At 47.2% G+C, this 25813-nt stretch overlaps 1 long non-coding RNA gene across 3 annotated transcripts in view; it reads left to right on the top strand.

Annotated features, from left to right (window-relative positions):
• Positions 1–7156: 7156 nt before the first annotated feature.
• Positions 7157–25813, top strand: part of LOC134893460 (uncharacterized) — a 130980-nt gene continuing 112323 nt past the window's right edge. For 2 of the 3 annotated variants that reach the window (XR_010171680.1, XR_010171677.1), the window contains exon 1: positions 7157–7261. This is a non-coding gene — a long non-coding RNA (uncharacterized LOC134893460). Of the gene's footprint in view, positions 7262–7928; positions 8104–25813 lie in introns of those variants that run through there. The other variant, XR_010171678.1, reaches the window with a different exon arrangement.

The following is a 25813-nucleotide window of genomic DNA, read 5'->3' as shown; positions in this document are numbered from 1 at the left end:
GATATCATTATACGTGGGGCTGATAAGGGGGGTGCCATAGTTGTGCAGAATACCACGGACTATATAAGTGAATGTAATCGCCTTTTGAATGATACCACCACATACTGCCAACTGGATGGTGATCCCACAGAGAGCTATAAGAAAGAGCTTAAAGCGCTATTACAGTGTGCACTTGAGCAGGAACATATTACATCAGACATTTTCCTGAAACTTTTTAATGAGTTCCCTATTGTCCCAGTATTTTATACCCTGCCAAAAGTACACAAGGATGCACAGAGACCACCGGGGAGACCCATTATTTCTGCCCTTGGGTCTCTGTGTGAGCCTTTAGCGATTTTTTGGATGCTTATTTGCAACCCTGTGTACAACATACGTTTTCTCATCTAAAAGATTCCAACACTCTCTTGAGAAAATTTCTTAACATTGAGTTGGTACCCAATGAAGTATTAATGGCCACTATTGACGTAACCAGTCTGTATACCTGCATCCCGCATGGTGAAGGGTTACAAGCTGTTAGACATCTCATCACGGGTAATGCATGGTATACAGGTCCTGATATAGATTTTTTTTATACAACTGCTGGAATTTACTTTGGTACATAACTATTTCTTGTTCAATGATAAGTTCTGGCACCAAATGACTGTTTGCTCCATGGGATCGGCGGTAGCGCCGGCCTTTGCTAATTCGTATATGTGGGAGGTGGAGCGTGGATTGTTTTATGAAAATCAGAGTATATCTAGTGATATCTTTTTATATCATCGTTATATAGATGATCTTTTAATATTTTGGCAGGGGAGTGAAAAAGCGTTGCATGATGTCATTGCCGCACAAAATGCATCTAATAGCCCAATTAAATTAACGATGAATTGTAGTTATACACATGTGAATTTCCTAGATATGACAATTTCATTAAAAGATGGCAAAATCATGATGGATCTGTATGTCAAGCCCACGGATCAGAATATGATCCTGCGGCATGACAGTTTCCACCCCACTCCCTCGATTAAAGGTCTACCATACTCCCAGTTTCTGAGAGTATGTAGAATCACAAGTGAGGCATCCAATCTGAAAAAACAATTGGATATTATGGAGAATAAATTCCTGGCCAGAGGGTATCCAGCGGCCCTACTAAAAACAGCCAGAATTAAATCCATGACACAAGAGCAGTGGCGTAACGACTGCCCCCACAGTCCTCACGGTGGCTGGGGGGCGAGGGGCTGCGAATGCGCCACTGATTTAGAGCAGATTGACATGCGAACGAGCGTCTGCATGTCAATCTGTTGTCACTAACCCTCCCTGCTGTAAGGAGGGACACGGAGGGCACAGCGCGCGCCTCTCCCGTGTCCCTCCTGCATCTCCGTCGGGTCTAATAAAGGAAGTGCCGTTCATGAGCTCTGATTGGCTCACGAACCGGCACTTCCTTTATAAGACCCGACGGAGATGCAGGAGGGACACGGGAGAGGCGCGCGCTGTGCCCTCCATGTACCTCCAACACAGCAGCGGGGGAGCGCAGGGGACATATATGGCACTGGGGGGCACTGAGGGGGCATATATGGCACTGGGGGGCACTGAGGGGGTATATATGGCACTGGGGGGGCACTGAGAGGGCATTTATGGCACTGGGGGGCACTAAGGGGGCATATATGGCACTGTATGTGTACCTGGCACATGGGGGGGGCTATATTTGGCACTGGGGGCATGTGAGCACCTGGCACTGTGGGGGAATATCTGGCACTGGGGGCATATGTGGCACTAGAGGGGGGCACTGAGGGGGCATATATGGCACTGGGTAGGGCACTGAGGGGGCATATATGGCACTGTATGTGTACCTAGCACATGGGGGGGGCTATATTTGGCACTGGGGGCACGTGAGCACCTGGCACTGTGGGGGAATATCTGGCACTGGGGCATATGTGGCACTGGGGGGGGGGTATATTTGGCACTGGGGGCATGTGAGTACCTGGCACCGTGGGGGAATATCTGGCACTGGGGACATATGTGGCACTGGGAGCACAGCCCTAGCAACAAGCACTACCCCCTAGCAATGAGCATGACACCCAGTGCATGAAACCCCTGGCAACGAGCATGACACCCTGAGCATGAAAACCCCTGGCACCGTGCATGGAACCAAGAGCATGAAACCCCTGGCAACGAGCAGGTAATTTAAAAGTAATTAGAAGCCTTACTGTAGGACTTAATGTGTAATGGGCATTACGGTGTGTGGCATAATGTATCACGGACATTGCGGTGTGTGTCATAATGTGTCACAGGCATTACGGTGTGTGGCATACTATATCACGGGCATTGTGGTATGTGGTATAATGTCTCAGGGGCATTGCAGTGTGGCATAGGGTATAACAAGCATTGCGGTATGTGTCACATGCATTACGGTGTATGGTATACTATATCACGGGCATTGTGATATGTGGTATAATGTCTCAGGGTCATTGCAGTGTGTGGCATAATGTATCACGGACATTGCGGTGTGTGTCATAATGTGTCAGGCATTACGGTGTGTTGTGTACTATATCACGGGCATTGTGGTATGTGGTATAATGTCTCAGGGTCATTGCAGTGTGGCATAATGTATAACGGGCATTGCGGTATATGTCAGGCATTACTGTGTGTTGTATACTATATCACGGGCATTGTGGTATGTGGTATAATGTCTCAGGGTCATTGCAGTGTGTGTCATAATGTGTCACAGGCATTGTATGTGCTATAATCTATCAGGGGCATTGCAGTGTGTAGCATAATGTATAACGGGCATTGCGATTCCTGTCGTCATGTGTCACAGGCATTACGGTGTGTGGCATAATGTGTCACAGGCATTACGGTGTGGCATAATGTGTCACAGACATTGTATGTGCTATAATGTATCAGGGGCATTGCAGTGTGTAGCATAATGTATAACGGGCATTGCGATTCCTGTCGTCATATGTCACAGGCATTACGGTGTGTGGCATAATGTGTCACAGGCATTACAGTGTGGCATAATGTGTCACAGACATTGTATGTGCTATAATGTATCAGGGGCATTGCAGTGTGTAGCATAATGTATAACGGGCATTGCGATTCCTGTCGTCATGTGTCACAGGCATTACGGTGTGTGGCATAATGTGTCACAGGCATTACGGTGTGTGGCATAATGTGTCACAGACATTGTATGTGCTATAATGTATCAGGGGCATTGCAGTGTGTAGCATAATGTATAACGGGCATTGCGATTCCTGTCGTCATGTGTCACAGGCATTACTGTGTGTGGCATAATGTGTCACAGGCATTACGGTGTGTGGCATAATGTGTCGGGGGCATTATGGTGTGTGCATATTGTGTCATGTGCATTATTGTGTGTGGAATAATGTCTGAGGGCCATTGCAGTATGTGGCATAATGTATACTGGACATTACTATAAAGAGGAAAAATGACAAATAATGTAAGGGGCATGAATCAGGATTATTTTTCTTTCCTGTGGTGGCTAACGTCTGGGCGTGCAGGTTGCAAAACTGGGGTATAAGGAAGTCTTTTCCTGCAATGCCACGCCCCTTTATGCAAAGCCATGCCCATTCCAACAAAGCCACACACCCTTTTTGCGGCGCACGCGCATGTTTGTCCCTTTAATAGTGCCAATTATGGGGGATGGGGGGGGGGGGGGGCGCCGAAGAATTTTTTGGCTTGGGGGAGAAAAACTTCTAGCTACGCCACTGCACAAGAGAGAACAGATTTGACACTCAAAGAGTCTAGTAGAAAGACACGGGAGAAAATACCATAGGTGAATACTTACGACACTAAAAATAGGTACACCAGCAAAAAGGCAAAATCCCTGTGGCCCGTAATTACCTCTGACCCTGAGTTAAAAATGCTGAAGGATACAGCCATTATGCCCAGCTACAGACGGGGAAGAAACATTAAAGACCAGGGGGTATATTTACTAAGGTCCCGATTTTGACCGAGATGCCGTTTTTTCATCAAAGTGTCATCTCGGTAATTTACTAAGCAAAAATCACGGCAGTGATGAGGGCATTCGTAATATTTTGGAAGTCCTAGGAAAAAATCACGAATCAATACACCATCGGTCAAATACGCCTGCAATTTGCTAGAAATCGTGAATTTACTAAAAAGTGCAAAACACAAACACTGCCGACAATAGCCAAACACTGCCGTGATAAAATACAAATCGTGAAAAAGTGCTAAAAAAAAACAGACCTGCTTTTTTATCCCGTGTTTGTATAGGCATGCACGGATCCATGAGATCCGTGCATGTTTTTCAGTGGGAAGGGGGGGGAAATGTTCTAAATTTTCAGGAAAAAAATTGCGTGGGGTCCCCCCTCCTAAGGCAAACCAGCCTCGGGCTCTTTGAGCCGATCCTGGTTGCAGAAATATGGGGAAAAAATGGACAGGGGTTCCCCCATATTTAAGCAACCAGCATCGGGCTCTGCGCCTGGTCCTGGTTCCAAAAATACGGGGGACAAAAAGAGTAGGGGGTCCTCCGTATTTTTGAAACCAGCACCGGGCTCTACTAGCTGGACAGATAATGCCACAGCCGGGGGTCACTTTTATACAGTGCCTTGCGGCCGTGGCATCAAATATCCAACTAGTCACCCCTGGCCGGGGTACCCTGGGGGAGTGGGGACCCCTTCAATCAAGGGGTCCCCCCCCCAGCCACCCAAGGGCCAGGGGTGAAGCCCGAGGCTGTCCCCCCCATCCGCAGCCCATTGGTCAGCGGTTGACCGAAAGTGACCTCACCGCTGAACTGAAAGTTCCCACCATTGGTTACAATGGAGCGCATAGGCGCTACATTGTAACACTGCCGTGTGCCGTCTGTCATACAGTACAGGAGCACACAGCCGATCAGGAGGGTGCTACAACGTGGCGCTCCCTGATTGGCTGAAGAAACCCACTTAGACATCAGTCAGAGTGGGTTTCTGGCATTCGGGGAAAGGGGTCCCATGTGAAAACATGGGTCCCCTTTCAGTTCGTGGTCGGGTATCCGTTTTTTTATTTTTTCAAGTACGTGGATTACAAAAGGATTTACAGAGGAGCCGAAAACACTGGATTATGTGAGTATAATTTTTTCAACAGGTACACCATGGATTCTACTGGAGAAAAGGACCGACCTGCGTTGGAACATAAGGTAAGTATGTGTATATGGAGGTGTGGATGGATGTATTAAAGTTATACTTTCAAGGTGTGTGTGTGTTGTCTTTATTGGGGTATTTTTTTAGTAGTAGTACTACAGGTACCAGCGGGCCCGTTTTTCCGCCGCATGCTGGTACTTGTGGTTCTCCAAGTACCAGCTTGCGGGGGAGGCTTGCTGGGCCTTGTAGTACTGCTACTAAAAACAATATCAATCACTTTTCACAAAGGCTATCAGCCCCCCATCCGCAGCCTATTGGATGGGGGGGACAGCCTCGGGCTTCACCCCTGGCCCTTGGGTGGCTGGGGGGGGGACCCCTTGATTGAAGGGGTCCCCACTCCCCCAGGGTACCCCGGCCAGGGGTGACTAGTTGGATATTTGATGCCACGGCCGCAAGGCACTGAATAAAAGTGACCCCCGGCTGTGGCATTATCTGTCCAGCTAGTGGAGCCCGGTGCTGGTTTCAAAAATACGGGGGACCCCTACTCTTTTTGTCCCCCGTATTTTTGGAACCAGGACCAGGCGCAGAGCCCGATGCTGGTTGCTTAAATATGGGGGAACCCCTGTCCATTTTTTTCCCATATTTCTGCAACCAGGATCGTCTCAAAGAGCCCGAGGCTGGTTTGCCTTAGGAGGGGGGACCCCACGCAATTTTTTTTTAAAGTTTAAACATTTTTTTTTTTTTTAACAAGGTGCACAATGAAGCCCAGCACGGATCTCTCTGATCCGGCCGAGATTCATTGTATTAAAGTCGGCAGTGTTTTACAAGTCACTCACGTAAAACACTGCCTAAAAAAACGAATGACATCGACATCGGAAAACCCGAAAATGCAGAATACGGCAGCTTAGTAAATTAGTCGTAATCAATTCAAAAAGTTGCATATTTACACTTTCGATGTCATTCGTGATTGAACTTTGACCTCAAACGGGAAAACACGAATCTTAGTAAATTTACCCCCAGGTTTTAAAAACAGACCTGAGTAAATTTAAAAATCAAGCCCCCAAACACTTTTTAAGTCGTGGTAATGGCTGTTTCAAGTGTATAGGGTGCACTACATGCACATATATGTCAGCTAGTGATGTTATTCTGCACCCTCACACGGCTAAAAAATACACAATTAATTGGCCTTTATCCTGTCACCCCAAGTTTGTGGTCTATGTGATCATCTGCCCATGTGGGCTATATTATGTGGGCAAGACGGAGTGCCAGTTTAAAGTCCGTATGGCACAGCACCGGCAGGCCATTCGTGCTGCCATAGAAACGGGTAACAGTGAACAACCAGTGGCACGGCATTTTGCGTTATGGAAACATAATATGGCCACTTTAAAATATCGCATTATAGATCACGTGCCTGAATCCATACGGGGGGGGGGGGGGGCGGGGGTAACAGAGCCAAAAAATTACTCCAATTAGAATCTAGGTGGATCCATAGATTGGATACTGTACGACCAAAAGGGCTGAATGAGACACTGGGCCTTAGCCACTTCCTTTAAACGGCGAAAATGTATGTTTATCAATCTGAAAGTAATGACTGCTAAGTTATATTGAACAAGTTTTCACACTAAGTGGTGCTGTTACTAAATGTACTGCTGTTGTTTACAAAAAGAGGTGCAGTTTTATTGTTTTTATGCCTTGTCAGTACATCTGTGTAATGTTTATATGTTCTCTCTTTTTTAACTTTATGTCACTAAGTGCTTTTTATGTAATTTGGTAATGCACTAAGGAGGAATTTTCATGTGGATATGAATCAGCGCTTTTAATACACTTTACACAGAGCCACTTTATAAATTTTACCTGATGTTTACTTTATGCACCTTTAATGTTAAGCCAGGTGGCTTCCAAAAGCACTAGATGCACTTTCTAACCCCAGAGTGGGTCTTACTCTAAATAAGCTTTTTTGATGAATTATAATATAGAATAAGACATAATGTCTTAGAAATTTCTGTCACGGAGTGCTGATTATTGGTCCCATTGAGGATCCTCTGTTTTGTTTACAGCATCACCGTGGTTACCAGCCAGGGACCCGTTTTGTCACTTCCGCAGGAAGTGACATACCCGGAAGTGAGGGAGGCGGAGCCAGGTATGCTGGGACTGCGGTGATGTGCAGTGGGAAGTCTCCTTGGGTGAGTCTGTCTATATATTTCACTTTCTGCACTGTTTGTTCATCCTGATGAAGGGGATTTGCTCCCTGAAATGTTGATGTGATGTGATGATTTGAATACACACCTGTTTGCTTTTCAACAAATCTCTGAGTGCCGCCTCATTTTTTGATCTACATATGGGGGTTGCCAAACCCAGATGGAGGGCACCAGAGTAAGCAAGCCCTAGGGAGCATCCAGAGTGCCGGCGTTACGCTGTATGGATATATATATATATATATATATATTTATAGGGCCCCAAATGACTATCTTGCCAAGAGCCCCATGGGGCCTATATCCAGCTCAGAGTGCAAGAGGTGCAAATACATTTATTTTGTTTCCTTATTTATTATTTTCTTACTTAGTACTTATTTGAATGCAGGGTAAATACTGTATGCTTTTGCATGTAGGCAGGGCCGGCGCTATCACTAGGCAGCTTTAGGCAGCTGCCTATGAGCGCCGGCCACTGGAGGGCGGCAGAACACACTGATGAGAAAATGCTGTCTCTACAAATCTGTCGCCCCCCACCTCCGTGATAGCGCCTCACATATTCACTTGAGGGCTCAGGCATGTTGCCTGCACTGCACCCTTACCACCCCCCCACCCCCAGGGCCAGGGCACTTTTATTTTCCCTTTGCAGCCACATGCTGCAGTGTGCTCATACAGAAGCCGGACGCTCTGCTGAGTTTGCTTCCTGCATGGACAGGAACAGGAAGTCACTTGGTGCACATGTGACTGTGAGAGAGGAGAGGAGCCTTCAGACGTGAGGAGCAGCAGCCCAGCAGGTCTATCAGAAAGCCATACCATACGGGGGAGCACAGACTCAGGTACATTCTGCTGCTAATGAGGGAAACTGGTAATTTTAGTGTGTGCAGGGGAGGGGGGGGGGGGTTGTATATTAGTGTGTGCAGGGGAGGAGGGGTGGTATATTAGTGTGTGTGTGTGCAGGGGAGGGGGTGGTATATTAGTGTGTGCAGGGTAGGGGGGGTGGTATATTAATGTGTGCAGGTGAGGGGGGGTGGTGGTATATTAATGTGTTCAGGGGAGGGGGGGGTGGTATATTAGTGTGTGCAGGTGAGGGGGGGGGGTGGTATATTAGTGTGTTCAGGGGAGGGGGGGTGGTATATTAGTGTGTGCAGGGGGGTATATTAATGTGTTCAGGGGAGGGGGGGTGGTATATTAGTGTGTGCAGGGGGGTATATTAGTGTGTGCAGGGGAGGGGGGGTGGTATATTAGTGTGTGCAGGGGGGTATATTAGTGTGTGCAGGGGAGGGGGGGTGGTATATTAATGTGTGCAGGGGAGGGGGGTATATTAGTGTGTGCAGGGGGGTATATTAGTGTGTGCAGCGGAGGGGGGTATATTAATGTGTGCAGCGGAGGGGGGTATATTAATGTGTGCAGCGGAGGGGGGTATATTAATGTGTGCAGCGGAGGGGGGTATATTAATGTGTGCAGCGGAGGGGGGTATATTAATGTGTGCAGCGGAGTGGGGTGGTATATTAATGTGTGCAGCGGAGGGGGGTGGTATATTAGTGTGTGCAGCGGAGGGGGGTATATTAATGTGTGCAGCGGAGGGGGGTGGTATATTAATGTGTGCAGCGGAGGGGGGTGGTATATTAATGTGTGCAGCGGAGGGGGGTGGTATATTAGTGTGTGCAGCGGAGGGGGGGTGGTATATTAGTGTGTGCAGCGGAGGGGGGGTGGTATATTAGTGTGTGCAGCGGAGGGGGGTATATTAATGTGTGCAGCGGAGGGGGGTATATTAGTGTGTGCAGCGGAGGGGGGGTGGTATATTAGTGTGTGCAGCGGAGGGGGGGGGTGGTATATTAGTGTGTGCAGCGGAGGGGGTGGTGGTATATTAGTGTGTGCAGCGGAGGGGGGGGTGGTATATTAGTGTGTGCAGCGGAGGGGGGGGGGGTATATTAGTGTGTGCAGCGGAGGGGGGGTGGTATATTAGTGTGTGCAGCGGAGGGGGTGGTGGTATATTAGTGTGTGCAGCGGAGGGGGGGTGGTATATTGGTGTGTGCAGCGGAGGGGGCGTATATTAATGTGTGCAGGGGAGGGGGGGTATATTAGTGTGTGCAGGGGAGGTGGGGTGGTATATTAGTGTGTGCAGGGGGGTATATTAATGTGTGCAGGGGAGGTGGGGTGGTATATTAGTGTGTGCAGGGGGGTATATTAATGTGTGCAGGGGAGGGGGGTATATTAATGTGTGCAGGGGAGGGGGGTGGTATGGTGGTGTATTAATGTATGCAGGGGAGGGGGTGGTGGTATATTAATGTGTGCAGGGGAGGGGGGGACGGTATATTAAAAATTTGTATGGGGGAGTGGCATATTAATGTGTTTTTGTTTTTTAATTAATGCAGTTTCCCACTGCCTATCACCCACTGCCTCTCCCCGCCCGTCACCTCTCTCCTGAGACCCTCTCCCTATCACTCACTGACTCTTATACCGCTTTTAGACCAACAGCGCGGGTCGCAGCCGGGAGCCTGACACGGGTGCTACCCGGCTGCGCCCTGCGTCAGCTCCCTTTCCCACTGCACTCGCCAACCCGGCATATTGCCAGTGACGCGGCGGGGGTGGCACTTGGAGATCACATGATCTCCAAGCGCCGCCCGCACATTCACTGTACACTGCAAAGTTTGCCGAGTTGAACACGTGTTCAACCCTGCAAACCACCCGAGTTGGAATACCGGGTCACTCGACCCGGATTATTCCAACTCGAACCTTTTACACCAGCCAGCAACACGGGTTATGCACCTTCAAGTGCAATAATCCGTGTTATATGCTGGCGGTGTAAAAGGGGTATTGCCCTCACTCCGTCACCTCTCTTCTATTACACTCTTCCTGTTGTTCACCATTTCCCCATCACCACTCTCGCTTGTTACCCAGTGACTCTCACCCTCTCAATGTCACCCTCTGTTTTCACCCTCTGCTTGTCACCTTCCTCCACTCACTGGTCACTGCCTGTCCCTAGCTTCACTCTCTACCCTTCTCCCACTGCCTCTCCCTGCTGTTACCCTTTTCCCGTCCGCTCTCTCTCCTGTCACCCTCTCCCTGTCACCTACTGACTTTTCTGTCACCCACCGTCTCTAACACTCACCCGATCACCCTCTCTCTTTTCACATTTCTGTGGGGTCTATTCATGAAGCAGTGAAAAGTGTGGAGAAGTAAGTCAGTGAAGAAGTTGCCCATGGCAACCAATCAGCTTATATAATTGTATAGAATACACTTTATAAATGTTACCTCAACACTGATTGGTTGCCATAGGCAACTTCTCCACTGTTTACACTGCATCATGAATAGACCCACATCCTCCTCCTCCCCCCCCCCCACACACACACACACACACACACACACACCTTGCGATTTCAGTCTCAGGCGTGTTTTTGACCACCACCCCTTCAGCGATTGCAGACTCCCGCATGTTGCCCGCTAGCCCCCACCCCCACAATTGCAGACTCCTGCATGTACGGCATCCACCACGCACCACTATGTAAGCATGCAGGGGGGGGGGGGGGTGGAGCAGGCTAAAGTTTTGCCTAGGGTGTCAAGAAACCTTGCACCGGCCCTGCATGTAGGCCACATATGCAGAGCCGCTTTTTTTTTACACTGGAATTTAGATCTAAGTTTGGACACACCCCTCTCAAATCAAAATCTCTCTGCACATTTTAACTCTGCCCCACCAACAGGGCAATATAGTTTTTCCAAAGATGCACAGTTACTTCTTTCTTTTTTTTTATTCCCACCTCAGAATTAGGCCCAGTACATGGATTGCAGTTAAGGAAGTTAATGTATGCCAAACCATCACAGAAACTAAATTAAGTATATCTTTATTTATATCATCTATCTCTCCAGCACAGTTCACTTAGTTACCTAGGGCCTTATTGGAGTTAAGGTGGGTACACAGTAGGTGACGTGCTCTATGAGCGACGTCGCCTAGTGTTTCCCCCTCCCGGGCCGGGCGGTCGGCGGCAGGGTGTACACACTGAGTAATATGACGATCATATTGCTCTGGGACGTCACGCAATGGCTGAGCCGTGCAGCTCTTGGACGAAAGTCTAAATTGAGCTGCCTGTACGGATGATAGCGAGGGTCATTAACGCATCGCATCGATCGGCGGCGACATACACACTTGCCGAGGAAGTGAGCAACGTCGCTCAGGAAGAGTGAAAATTATCGATGTCAGTGATTTTCTCGGCAAGTGTGTATGCACCTTCAGAGTACATAACTTATGCTTGCAGCCTGCTGTACCTGGAGAGGCAGATTGGGATGTGCAAAGAGGGAGTGCATAAGTAGGTGCTCTATCTATGCCTCAGGGCAACATCTGCTTCTGAGGCATTGACAACAATTTAATGATTTCAGTTACTTGAAAGGAAAAAAAACAGTTGAACAATTATCCAGTTTCAGAACTACTGGTTAAAAATGACATGGCAATATGGAAAACATCTACTATACAAGTCATTGATAACATCAGACACAGAAGAACATTAAAAGCTTGAGCTGTTCTGCATTTGCAAACACTCAAAGCCTACCATTGAGTAATAGCCAAATACTAGATTCACTGCTTTCAATTTACACAATATGGTGACTTGTGTCCTTTGTTATTACTGCAGTGTTTGAGTTAACACAAATAGTACATCCATTATGTTTTGAAACAAAGTTGAATGTAATAAGATGACTGCAATTAACTCATTTATCCTGGCTGCCAGTGAAATAGTGAGATAGCAGAAAGACCTAAAAGGTAATCCTAGGCCAGACACACATTATTTCTTCTTTGCTGAGGATGAATCCAAGCATGGAAAACAGAATGAGTCACAGACCTTTCTGCCCACAGTATTATCTCTATGGAAACCATGGTTGCCAGGTGGGGATTTTTGTCATAGTTCATCACAATCACAATCACTACAGTATATCTAACCGAAGAGATCAAAGAAAAAAAAGAATCAAATGAAAAATGTTATGTATCACAGTGACATGTGAATCGTATATTTTGTTAGACTATTTACTGTGTCAACTTGGCAATAGCATTATCATAACCAAATGTCAGACTGAAACGAGCAATTTCAAAATCCATCTATAAATCAGGGTGATGCAGAATTGCTAGCGGTACATTCTGAACTGGCAGAATGATTATTTTGAACTGTTTCTGGCCCATACCTGGAATTATGTTAGGTACTGATAGAAAATGTAAAAAATAAACAAACATGTAAATAAATTATAATCGATAATGAAACTGTACTTGCTAAATATCAATTAATGGTGCAGGGATACAATAATTTGTGTAGTATATTGTGTAACAAATCATCTGTAGGAGAGAATAATCATTTCTTTTCTGTTTTTGCCTGTTTCTTCATATACAGTATGTTGCTTCTAAATGAAAAAGTTATTTGCTAATCTATGGAACCAAAGGAAAGCCCAAACTGACCTCAGCCATAAATACAGAAACATGGCCTTAATTTCATATCCTCTCAGACTTCTGGTGCTAAAACAGTTAAAATATAAACAACAATTTATTATTGTAATGGTTCTTACACTGGGATCGGTATGAATTAGTACCTTTCGGGATGCCGGCGAATACATGTCCGACAGTGGCATCCTGACAATGAAGATCCTGACATCGGAGGGGGTAAGTATTTTCAAGGGCCTCCTCCCCTTCCCCCACCCTAACCCTCCAGGGGTTGGCGACTAGGGCTAGAGCCTAATCCTAACCCTACCTAGTGCCTAACCTAACACCACAACCTCCTCGGGGCCCTAATCCTAACAGGCAGTGATGTGACGTGAGGTCAGTGGCTGGGGAGGCACTTGCTGCTACCCAAACCCCCCCCCCCCCCAAAAAAAAAAGCGTAGAGTCCCCCTTGCATCACTTAGACCAACAACAGGCTAAACCAGCCAGGGGGGATAATGCCATAGCAGGGGAGACACTCTGTATGGGGTCCCCCTGCCATAACATTAACACCCCCCAAATCAGTCAGCCCAGGGTTGGCACTCCTCAGAATGTGGGGACCCCAAAAATTTCAGAGGGGTCCCCCCCTCCTGAGCAACAACCAGCCCAGTGCTATGCCCCACACCCCTGGTGGCGGTGGGTACAGGGTTCATGCTATAATATTGTTCTTTACAGGCGGCCTACAGGTCCCAGCAAGCCCGCCCCAGCATGCCGGCACTTGGGGAACCACAAGTGCTAGCATGCCCGGACATAAAGGGGCCCGCTGGCACATGTAGTCCACCTGTAAAGAAGAGTAATATTGTTCTTTACAGGCAGCCAACAGGTCCCAGCGAGCCTACCCCAGCATGCTGGCACTTGGAGTCCACCTGTAAAGAAAATATTAAAATAAATACAAGACGGTTATAAAATAAAATTTATTATTCAGGGTCTTCACCTGGGAGGCGGCGGCTTTTAAGCTCTTTTGCATAACCACCGCCTTCCCAGGGCTTCCGACGTCTTCCTCCGACATCTTCACCTGGGAAGCGGTGGCCTATAAGCTCTTTTGCATAGCCGTCGCCTGCCCAGGGCTTCCGGCGTCTTCACCTGGTGGGAGGCAGACTTTAAGCTCTTTTGCATGGCCGCCGTCTATCCAGGACTTCCACAGCATCTTCTATCTTCAGGAGCTCTTCACTGCTCCTCCTCTGCCGTCGGACTGACAGCCGCTGCCTCGCGCTAACTTATATAAGTCAGCCTGAGGGGACGGGGCGATGACGCGGCGAGCCGTGATTGGCTCACGGCGGCCATCTTTAATTTAAAAATGACGCTGCGGCGCCTTTTTTGAAATGGGTACCGCGTCTGCTGCCAATCTCTGCAGAATGGCAGGCAGGGATCTCGGATCCATGCCTGCCCTACTGACGCCAGCACCGCCACCACATCACACCGCGTCCCACCGCCCGCATCTCCGCCACATTCGCCCGCACCCAGTGGGTGATGGCAGCGGATCCAGTGACAGATCCACTGGCCAATCACATCTGGCATCACTGATAGGGCGTGCTTTCATGGGTTGAAAGCACATCCCTGTATGAAAGCGGCACTTTAGTAGGTGCCGCTTTCTATTATATTTTCAATGTGCTTTTACAGCCGAAGGCCATGTTAGAGCCTCTTACACACATTACACCACAGTAGAGCAGAGCTCCTTACACAAATTACGCAAGGCAGAGTCCCTTATACAAGATGAAAAAACAAAAACACAGGGGAAAAAAACCTGATTCATTACATTATTTGTATTATTTGTATTTTTTCCTCTTATTTGACCCTTACACATTATGTCACACACCGTAAGGCACATTAAAAATGATTCCATACACCATAATGCCCATTATATATTATGCCACGCAACGTAATGCCCATTACACATTATGCCACACAATGTAATGCCCAATACACATTACGCCACACACAGTAATGCTCATTACACATTCTGCCACAAACCGTAATGCCCATTACACATTATACCAGACATCGTTTTATGCTCCACACATCATAATTTGTCTTACAAATTGTGCCCCACCGTAAGGCTTCTAATCACTTTTAAATTACCTGCTCATTGCCAAGGGTTTCATGCCTGTTGTCAGGGGTTTCATGCTCTGGGTTCCATGCTCGTTGACAGAGGTTTCCTGCTCATTTCCAGGGGTCTCATGCTCACTGACAGGTGTTTCCTGCTCATTGTCAGGGGTCTTATGCTTGTTGCCAGGGGTCTCATGCTCATTGCCAAGGGTTTCATACTCTTGGTTCTATGCTTGTTGCCAGGGGGTTCCTACTCATTGCCAGGGGTCTCTTGCTTATTTCTAGGGGTTTCCTGCCCATTGCCAGGGATCTCATGCTCATTGTCAAGAGTTTCAAGGTCGTTGTCAAGGGTTCTATGCCCTGGGTTCCATGCTCATTGCCAGGGGTTTCCTGATTGTTGCCAGAGGTCTCATGTTCATTGCCAGGGGTTTCCTGCTCATTGCTATGGGGTTCATGCTCAATGTCAGTGGTTCACATGGCAGAAGATGCATTTCTGCATCTTCTCCCAGCTGGGCCAGCTTTCCCGTGCTTCCTTGGTAACGCTATGGCCACCGTACACTAACCTACTTGACCTCTAGTGTCTATCTACCCGCTCTCCTCCTTAGTGCACTGTCTGTTGCAGGCAGGCGCACATGCAGCCCCCGGTGCCTGCTGCAGTCATTCTTATTGTGTGGGGTATGTGCGGGCAGCAGGCACCTGCAGGGTGGCTGTGACTGCACCCTAAGGCCACAGCACCCTGAACAGACAACCCTGCTAGACCGCACCTAAAACTGCCATTGCATCTTATTAATATGTACATGATTTATGTCATTATGCTGTATAAACCATGTACTGTTGTGTAGGACAAAATGTTGTACAGGGTGTTTTACTCGCTATAGGCCACCAACGTTTTTCTTATAACTTTTAAGGTAATTGATGTAATTTAGTGAAATCTGACATGGACATATATTGGTCTATGAGAAAGTCTTAGCAAGTGTTGTAAGTGTACATGTGCAAAGTGAGGGCCAGCTGTTCGTGCTTTTGACAGTGGTGTTGTGTACTGTGGTGTCCCGTGGCGGCTCCAGAGGTGGTGCTGCCGCGCAGTCCAAATTTCAAATAGGGGAGCTACACATACTGCCGCCAACTGTCATCCCAAACTGACTCACTGGCAGTTGGTGTGGCTCCCCTATTTGAACTTTGGACTGTGCTGCAGCCCCACCTCTTTGTTGGTTAAATCCTTCCATAACATGGAGCAATGCATTCAAGCTGGCCTGGATGCTAATGGTGAACACTTTCAACACTTGATATGACTTCCTTTTGTTTCTTATAGACCAAGGTATTTTCATGTCAAATTTCACTAAATGATATCACTGACTTTAAAAGTTATAAGAAAAACTTTGGGACATATAGCGAGTGAAACATCCTGAAGTTCAAATGGGTGGTATTCAGTTTGCCGGCTGTTGGGATCCCGGCTCACAGTATACCGGCGCCAGAATCCCAACACCCAGCATACCGGCAACTTTTCTCCCTCTTAGGGGTCCACAACCCCCCTGGAGGGAGAATAAATAGCGTGGCATGCATAGCATGCCACCATGCCTGCAGCGTGGCAAGTGCAGCAAGCCCACAAGGGACTCATTTGCACTCACCCAGCTGTCGGTATGCTGGCGGTCGGGATCCCGGCGCCGGTATGCTGGCGGTCGGGATCCCGGCGCCGGTATGCTGGCCACCGGGTCCCGGCCACCGGCATACCATACTACACTTGTTCAAACTGCAGTAAATAAACATGTGTCAGTATCAAAGAGAGCTTCCTGTGTTCAAATACACCACAGAGTACCGGAATCCGGACTATAGATCAACACTAAAAAGGTCTACAGTCAATAGGTCTACCACTAATGGTAGACATGTATTAGGTCGACAGGGTCAAAAGATCAACATGTAAACGGTAGACAGTTCAAAGGGTCGACAGGGGTAAAATGGTCGACAGGGTCAAAAGGTCGACATGATAATGGTAGACACACATATGGTAAACAGAGGTGTTTTATTATTTTTTTATTTATTTTTTCCAACTTTTTCATACATTATTATCCACGTGGACTACGATTGACAATAGTAACCTGTGCCGAGAGCAGCTGTAGCAGAGCGAGGCACCTTGCCCGAAGTAAGTCAAGTGAAGCAAGCCATGCAAAGGGAGACAATACACTAACAGGGCTTGATTGTTGCAGAAAAGTCACAAAACACCCAAGAAAACAAAAAAATTGTGTCTACCTTTTTTCTATCTACCAATTCCATGTCAACCTTTTGAACCTGTTGACCTTTTGACCCTGTCGAGCTTTCATACTGTCTACCTATTCTATGTCGATCTTTTCACCCTGTCGACATTTTGACCCTGTTGACCTAATGCATGTCTACCATTAGTGGTAGACCTATTGACTGTAGACCTTTTCAGTGTAGATATAATAATCCACACCCAGAGTACCAGGGTTGTTTGTCCAGAGTAAAATGGATCATGCTGGTGGCTCAGTAAACATGGACAGAATTTTAGGAAAAATATAAAGTTTTTCCTCTTTTCACAATTTGCCCTATTTTGTAATACAGGTTGAGTATCCCATATCCAAATATTCCGAAATACGGAATATTCCGAAATACAGACTTTTTTGAGTGAGACTGAGATAGTGAAATCTTTGTTTTTTGATGACTCAATGTACACAAACTTTGTTTAATACACAAAGTTATTAAAAATATTGTATTAAATGACCTTCAGGCTGTGTGTATAAGGTGTATAAGAAACATAAATGAATTGTGTGAATGTACACACACTTTGTTTAATGTACAAAGTTATAAAAAATATTGGCTAAAATGACCTTCAGGCTGTGTGTATAAGGTGTATATGAAACAAAAATGCATTCTGTGCTTAGATTTAGGTCCCATCACCATGATATCTCATTATGGTATGCAATTATTCCAAAATACGGAAAAATCCAATATCCAAAATACCTCTGGTCCCAAGCATTTTGGATAAGGGATACTCAACCTGTATTATTGAAATAAAAAAAATCAGTTGTAGGAACAAAATATGTGTTTATTTGTGAGGAAGCCAATCACAAAACACCTGTGAAGGTGTAATATAAACATCCAGGAAAAATAGTGGCGCTATTAGTCAGGCACTGTTTGGGAATTACTATGATCTGATCCACATGCACATACAGTAAAAGTATGGCGTCCTGTAAGTGCATTAATGTACCTCACATCTGTGATCAGGCCTGGCGATAGGGTGGGACTGGCCCCCATGGGTCAGAGGGGCCCAGAGGATCAGAGACACAAAAAAAGTGTCAGCAGCACCTATTTCTCTATCGTCCTAGTGGATGCTGGGGTTCCTGAAAGGACCATGGGGAATAGCGGCTCCGCAGGAGACAGGGCACAAAAAGTAAAGCTTTTCCGATCAGGTGGTGTGCACTGGCTCCTCCCCCTATGACCCTCCTCCAGACTCCAGTTAGATTTTTGTGCCCGGCCGAGAAGGGTGCAATCTAGGTGGCTCTCCTAAAGAGCTGCTTAGAGAAAGTTTAGCTAGGTTTTTTATGTTACAGTGATTCCTGCTGGCAACAGGATCACTGCAGCGAGGGACTGAGGGGAGAAGGAGTCAACTCACCTGCGTGCAGGATGGATTGGCTTCTTGGCTACTGGACATCAAGCTCCAGAGGGACGATCACAGGTACAGCCTGGATGGTCACCGGAGCCGCGCCGCCGGCCCCCTTGCAGATGCTGAAGACAGAAGAGGTCCAGAATCGGCGGCTGAAGACTCCTGCAGTCTTCTAAAGGTAGCGCACAGCACTGCAGCTGTGCGCCATTTTCCTCTCAGCACACTTCACACGGCAGTCACTGAGGGTGCAGGGCGCTGGGAGGGGGGCGCCCTGGGAGGCAAAATGAGTACCTATAAAGGCTAAAAATACCTCACATATAGCCCTAGAGGCTATATGGAGATATTTAACCCCTGCCTGATTTCTCAAAATAGCGGGAGACGAGCCCGCCGGAAAAGGGGCGGGGCCTATCTCCTCAGCACACGGCGCCATTTCCTCTCACAGCTCCGCTGGTCAGGACGGCTCCCAGGTCTCTCCCCTGCACTGCACTACAGAAACAGGGTAAAACAGAGAGGGGGGGCAAAATTTATGGCGATATTTTTATATAACAAAGCAGCTATAGGGGAGCACTTATTATAAGGCTATCCCTGATATATATATAGCGCTTTTGGTGTGTGCTGGCAAACTCTCCCTCTGTCTCCCCAAAGGGCTAGTGGGTCCTGTCTTCATTAGGAGCATTCCCTGTGTGTCTGCTGTGTGTCGGTACGTGTGTGTCGACATGTATGAGGACGATATTGGTGTGGAGGCGGAGCAATTGCCAAATATGGGGATGTCACCTCCTAGGGGGTCGACACCAGAATGGATGCCTTTATTTATGGAACTACGGGATAGTGTCAACACGCTAAAGCAGTCGTTTGACGACATGAGACGGCCGGACAATCAATTAGTGCCTGTCCAGGCGACTCAAACACCGTCAGGGGCTGTGAAACGCCCTTTGCCTCAGTCGGTCGACACAGACCCAGACACAGGCGATGACTCCAGTGGTGACGGTGACGAATCAACCGTATTTTCCAGTAGGGCCACACGTTATATGATTTTGGCAATGAAGGAGGCGTTACATTTAGCTGATACTACAGGTACCACTAAACAGGGTATTATGTGGGGTATGAAAAAACTACCTATAGTTTTTCCTGAATCAGAAGAACTAAATGACGTGTGTAATGAAGCGTGGGTTGCCCCTGATAAAAAGCTGATAATTTCAAAGAAATTATTGGCATTATACCCTTTCCCGCCAGAGGTTAGGGAGCGCTGGGAAACACCTCCTAGGGTGGACAAGGCGCTAACACGCTTATCTAAACAAGTGGCGTTACCCTCTCCTGAGACGGCCGCACTTAAAGATCCATCAGATAGGAGGATGGAAAATATCCAAAAAAGTATATACACACATGCAGGTGTTATACTACGACCAGCTGTAGCAACTGCCTGGATGGGCAGTGCGGGGGTAGTTTGGTCAGAATCCCTGATTGAAAATATTGATACCCTGGACAGGGACAATATTTTACTGTCGTTAGAACAAATAAAGGATGCATTTCTTTATATGCGTGATGCACAGAGGGATATATGCACACTGGCATCACGGGTAAGTGCTATGTCCATTTCGGCCAGAAGAGCTTTATGGACGCGACAGTGGACAGGCGATGCGGATTCAAAACGGCATATGGAAGTTTTGCCGTATAAGGGGGAGGAGTTATTTGGAGTCGGTCTATCAGATTTGGTGGCCACGGCTACAGCCGGGAAATCCACCTTTCTACCTCAAGTCACTCCCCAACAGAAAAAGGCACCGACTTTTCAACCGCAGCCCTTTCGTTCCTTTAAAAATAAGAGAGCAAAGGGCTATTCATATTTGCCACGAGGCAAAGGTCGAGGGAAGAGACAGCAACACGCAGCTCCTTCCCAGGATCAGAAGCCCTCCCCGGCTTCTACAAAAGCCTCAGCATGACGCTGGGGCTTCTCAAGCGGACTCGGGGACGGTGGGCGGTCGTCTCAAAAATTACAGCGCGCAGTGGGCTCACTCGCAAGTAGATCCCTGGATCCTGCAGATAATATCTCAGGGATACAGGTTGGAATTAGAGACAGATCCACCTCGCCGTTTCCTGAGGTCTGCTTTACCAACGTCCCCCTCCGAAAGGGAAACGGTGTTGGAAGCCATTCACAAGCTGTACTCTCAGCAGGTGATAGTCAAGGTACCTCTTCTGCAACAAGGGAAGGGGTATTATTCCACTCTTTTTGTGGTACCGAAGCCGGATGGCTCGGTAAGGCCTATTCTAAATCTGAAGTCCTTGAACCTGTACATAAAGAAGTTCAAGTTCAAAATGGAGTCACTCAGAGCAGTGATAGCGAACCTGGAAGAGGGGGACTTTATGGTATCCTTGGACATCAAGGATGCGTATCTCCACGTTCCAATTTACCCCTCACACCAGGGGTACCTCAGGTTCGTTGTACAAAACTGTCACTATCAGTTTCAGACGCTGCCGTTCGGATTGTCCACGGCACCTCGGATCTTTACAAAGGTAATGGCCGAGATGATGATTCTTCTTCGAAGAAAAGGCGTATTAATTATCCCATACTTGGACGATCTCCTAATAAGGGCGAGGTCCAGAGAACAGCTAGAGATGGGATTAGCACTGTCTCAAGAAGTGCTAAAACAGCACGGGTGGATTCTGAATATTCCAAAATCCCAGTTAATGCCGACAACTCGTCTGCTGTTCCTAGGGATGATTCTGGACACGGTTCAGAAAAAGGTTTTTCTCCCGGAGGAAAAAGCCAAGGAGTTATCCGAGCTTGTCAGGAACCTCCTAAAACCAGGAAAGGTGTCTGTACATCAATGCACAAGAGTCCTGGGAAAAATGGTGGCTTCTTACGAAGCGATTCCATTCGGCAGATTCCACGCAAGAATTTTCCAAAGGGATCTGTTGGACAAATGGTCAGGGTCGCATCTTCAGATGCACCTACGGATAACCCTGTCTCCAAGGACAAGGGTGTCTCTTCTGTGGTGGTTGCAGAGTGCTCATCTATTGGAGGGCCGCAGATTCGGCATACAGGATTGGATCCTGGTGACCACGGACGCCAGCCTGAGAGGCTGGGGAGCAGTCACACAAGGAAGAAACTTCCAGGGAGTATGGACGAGCCTGGAAACGTCTCTTCACATAAACATTCTGGAACTAAGAGCAATATACAATGCTCTAAACCAGGCAGAACCTCTGCTTCAGGGAAAACCGGTATTGATCCAGTCGGACAACATCACGGCAGTCGCCCATGTGAACAGACAGGGCGGCACAAGAAGCAGGAGGGCAATGGCAGAAGCTGCAAGGATTCTTCGCTGGGCAGAGAATCATGTGATAGCACTGTCAGCAGTGTTCATCCCGGGAGTGGACAACTGGGAAGCAGACTTCCTCAGCAGACACGATCTTCACCCGGGAGAGTGGGGACTTCATCCAGAAGTCTTCCACATGCTGGTAACCCGTTGGGAAAGACCAATGGTGGACATGATGGCGTCTCGCCTCAACAAAAAACTGGACAGGTATTGCGCCAGGTCAAGAGATCCGCAGGCAATAGCTGTGGACGCGCTGGTAACGCCTTGGGTGTACCAGTCGGTGTATGTGTTTCCTCCTCTGCCTCTCATACCAAAAGTATTGAGAATTATACGGCAAAGAGGCGTAAGAACGATACTAGTGGTTCCGGATTGGCCAAGGAGGACTTGGTACCCGGAACTTCAAGAGATGATCACGGAGGATCCGTGGCCTCTACCTCTAAGGAGGGACTTGCTTCAGCAGGGTCCCTGTCTGTTTCAAGACTTACCGCGGCTGCGTTTGACGGCATGGCGGTTGAACGCCGGATCCTAAAGGAAAGAGGCATGCCGGAAGAAGTCATTCCTACTTTGATTAAAGCAAGGAAGGAAGTAACCGTGCAACATTATCACCGAATTTGGCGAAAATATGTTGCGTGGTGCGAAGATCGGAGTGCTCCGACGGAGGAATTTCAACTGGGTCGATTCCTACATTTCCTGCAATCAGGATTGTCAATGGGTCTCAAATTGGGATCTATTAAGGTTCAAATTTCGGCCCTGTCGATTTTCTTTCAAAAAGAATTGGCTTCAGTCCCTGAAGTCCAGACCTTTGTTAAGGGAGTGCTGCATATACAGCCTCCTGTGGTGCCTCCAGTGGCACCGTGGGATCTAAATGTGGTTTTGGACTTCCTAAAATCTCATTGGTTTGAACCACTAAAAAAGGTGGATTTGAAATATCTCACATGGAAAGTGACCATGCTTCTAGCCCTGGCTTCTGCCAGGAGAGTGTCAGAATTGGCAGCTTTATCTTACAAAAGCCCATATCTGATTTTCCATTCGGACAGGGCAGAACTGCGGACTCGTCCGCATTTTCTCCCTAAGGTGGTGTCAGCATTTCATCTGAACCAGCCTATTGTAGTGCCTGCGGCTACAAGTGACTTGGAGGACTCCAAGTTACTGGACGTTGTCAGAGCATTAAAAATATATATTGCAAGGACAGCTGGAGTCAGAAAATCTGACTCGTTGTTTATATTGTATGCACCCAACAAGATGGGTGCTCCTGCGTCTAAGCAGACGATTGCTCGTTGGATCTGTAGCACAATCCAACTTGCACATTCTGTGGCAGGCTTGCCACAGCCTAAATCTGTAAAGGCCCACTCCACAAGGAAGGTGGGCTCATCTTGGGCGGCTGCCCGAGGGGTCTCGGCATTACAACTTTGCCGAGCAGCTACGTGGTCAGGGGAGAACACGTTTGTAAAATTTTACAAATTTGATACTCTGGCTAAGGAGGACCTGGAGTTCTCTCATTCGGTGCTGCAGAGTCATCCGCACTCTCCCGCCCGTTTGGGAGCTTTGGTATAATCCCCATGGTCCTTTCAGGAACCCCAGCATCCACTAGGACGATAGAGAAAATAAGATTTTACTTACCGATAAATCTATTTCTCGGAGTCCGTAGTGGATGCTGGGCGCCCATCCCAAGTGCGGATTATCTGCATAAGTTGTACATAGTTATTGTTAACTAATTCGGGTTATTGTTGAAGGAAGCCATCTTTCAGAGGCTCCGCTGTTATCATACTGTTAACTGGGTTTAGATCACAAGTTGTACGGTGTGATTGGTGTGGCTGGTATGAGTCTTACCCGGGATTCAAAATCCTCCCTTATTGTGTACGCTCGTCCGGGCACAGTACCTAACTGGAGTCTGGAGGAGGGTCATAGGGGGAGGAGCCAGTGCACACCACCTGATCGGAAAAGCTTTACTTTTTGTGCCCTGTCTCCTGCGGAGCCGCTATTCCCCATGGTCCTTTCAGGAACCCCAGCATCCACTACGGACTCCGAGAAATAGATTTATCGGTAAGTAAAATCTTATTTTATACTTCTTCACTGACCGCTCTGCCCGCACACCAAGTGATTGAAAAATGAAGGAACCAGCTGACCAAATCAACCCACCCAGGGCTGCCAAGAGAAATCATGGGCCCCGATACAACAACTTCCTTGGCCCCACCCACTGCCCCACAAGGGTGTGTGACCACAGCATGATGGGGGCATGGCCACACCTATTTGGAGGCATATCTATCACCCACCTCAGGAGCATGCCCCTGGCTGGGCCCAGGTACTTTTCAGGGGGCATGGCCTAATCAGAGAAGGCATGGCCATGCACCTTAGAAAACAATACTGAAAATTTTTATTTTAAGAGCCTCCCTGGCCTCACTGTACAACTCAGCACACAGCAGCGTGTGCTGGGCTGAGAAGAAAAGCTGCAGCTGCTGCTTCCAAGTAAGGGGAAGGGGACCTGGGCCCCTCCATAAGACCTGGGCCCAGGTAATTTGTACCCCCTTCCCCCCTCTCTTGGTGCAACTGAACCCACTAGCCGCTCCCCCCAATTACCTGTCACTGGTCTGGTCCCGGTGATGCTGGCATGGTGACATCATGTCGCTGATGCCACATTAACCAGCTGCTGCCGCTGCTGCCGTGGAGCAACTCTGAGCCCAGCAGGAGTACTCGGCCTCCCTCAGGTCACAGACTAAGTTGGCCAGATGGGGCATTTACTGTACAGACAGCAGCAGCCGTCTGCAGCTCCACTGCTGATCCTACAGACAGGAAAGACACCCTAGATGAAGTAGGTCCCTCCTGGGTCCTGGCACCACCACACTTTGAAAGTCTGCTCGGTAATGATTTTGTTTGGAATCATAAATAAGTTGAACTATGTATGTGTGAGTGTGTGTGTGTGTGTGTGTGTGTGTATATATATATATATATATATATATATATATATATATATATATATGAACCACTCTCGACCAAAAATAGGTATGAACCATTATATTCCCCACCGTCTTCAACAAGAAGGCATTTTTTAAGATCAGACAAGGGTGACACAGTTCTAACATGCTCAAAGTAAAGAAGAGCTTCACCACAGAATAGACTCCCCTCAAGGTATAAAGATTTTACAACGGAGCATAGTTAAAAGTGCAGACTTATAAAGGTTTTACAACGGAGAAGAGGAAAGAGGTGCAGTGGGAGGATCGCCAACAAAAAGGAAAAAGCAGTTCAACCCATCAGAAGGGAACCGACAGGAACAATCAACATCTCAAACAGGCAATTATCCGAATCACAAAGTAAGATACTAGAAAAAGGTTTAAAATTTGCTCCAGAATCCCATATCAATAGCTTTGACTTATTTGTGGATCTAAACAAATTTGTTCGTAATCTTACCTTACAAAGACATTTCCTAAAAAATCCCATACAAAAATTAGCTTATGAACCCGTTAAGAAACCGCTAGTGTCGCTCCCCCCTAAATTTTACCCTGAAGAGTCAAAAGGGAGCCATATAGACATATTTTATGACTGTGTAAAGAAAGTATTTGGGAAAATAAAGATTAGTCAACAGGGTCAGAAAAGTAACCTTAGTACAATAGAAAAGCAAGCAATAAAACAATTAAAGAGAGAGACTTCAATTGTTATAAATGACACTGTTAAAGGGAGGGGGGGCGGTTGTAATACAAAACCGGGAACAATATCTTTCAGAAGCTGATAATGTCTTGGGGGATTCTCTCATTTATGTAAAATTAAGTGAGGATCCAACAATAGAATATCAAAAAGAACTGTATAAATTACTTAACAAAGCAAAGAATGAGAATTAGATATGTGATAAAGAATTTGACTATCTATATAATAAACATCCAAGGTTAGCTACTTTTTATCACATACCGAAAGTTCATAAAGATAAAAATTGCCCCCCTTCCCCCGGGAGACCTATTATATCAGGGATTGACTCCCTAACAGCTAACCTCACATTTTATTGACTTGAAACTGCAAAAATATGTGAAAAATGTAAAATCCTATTTAAAAGATTTCACCACAGTTTTAAATATCATTAAGGAGACTAAATGGGACCCAAGTTCAAGATGGATAACAATAGATGTCCA

The sequence above is a fragment of the Pseudophryne corroboree genome, chromosome 1, assembly GCF_028390025.1.
Source record: "Pseudophryne corroboree isolate aPseCor3 chromosome 1, aPseCor3.hap2, whole genome shotgun sequence".
Taxonomy (NCBI): domain Eukaryota; kingdom Metazoa; phylum Chordata; class Amphibia; order Anura; family Myobatrachidae; genus Pseudophryne; species Pseudophryne corroboree.
The sequence above is the reverse complement of the archived record's forward strand: the minus strand, read 5'-3'. Positions and strand labels throughout refer to the sequence as shown.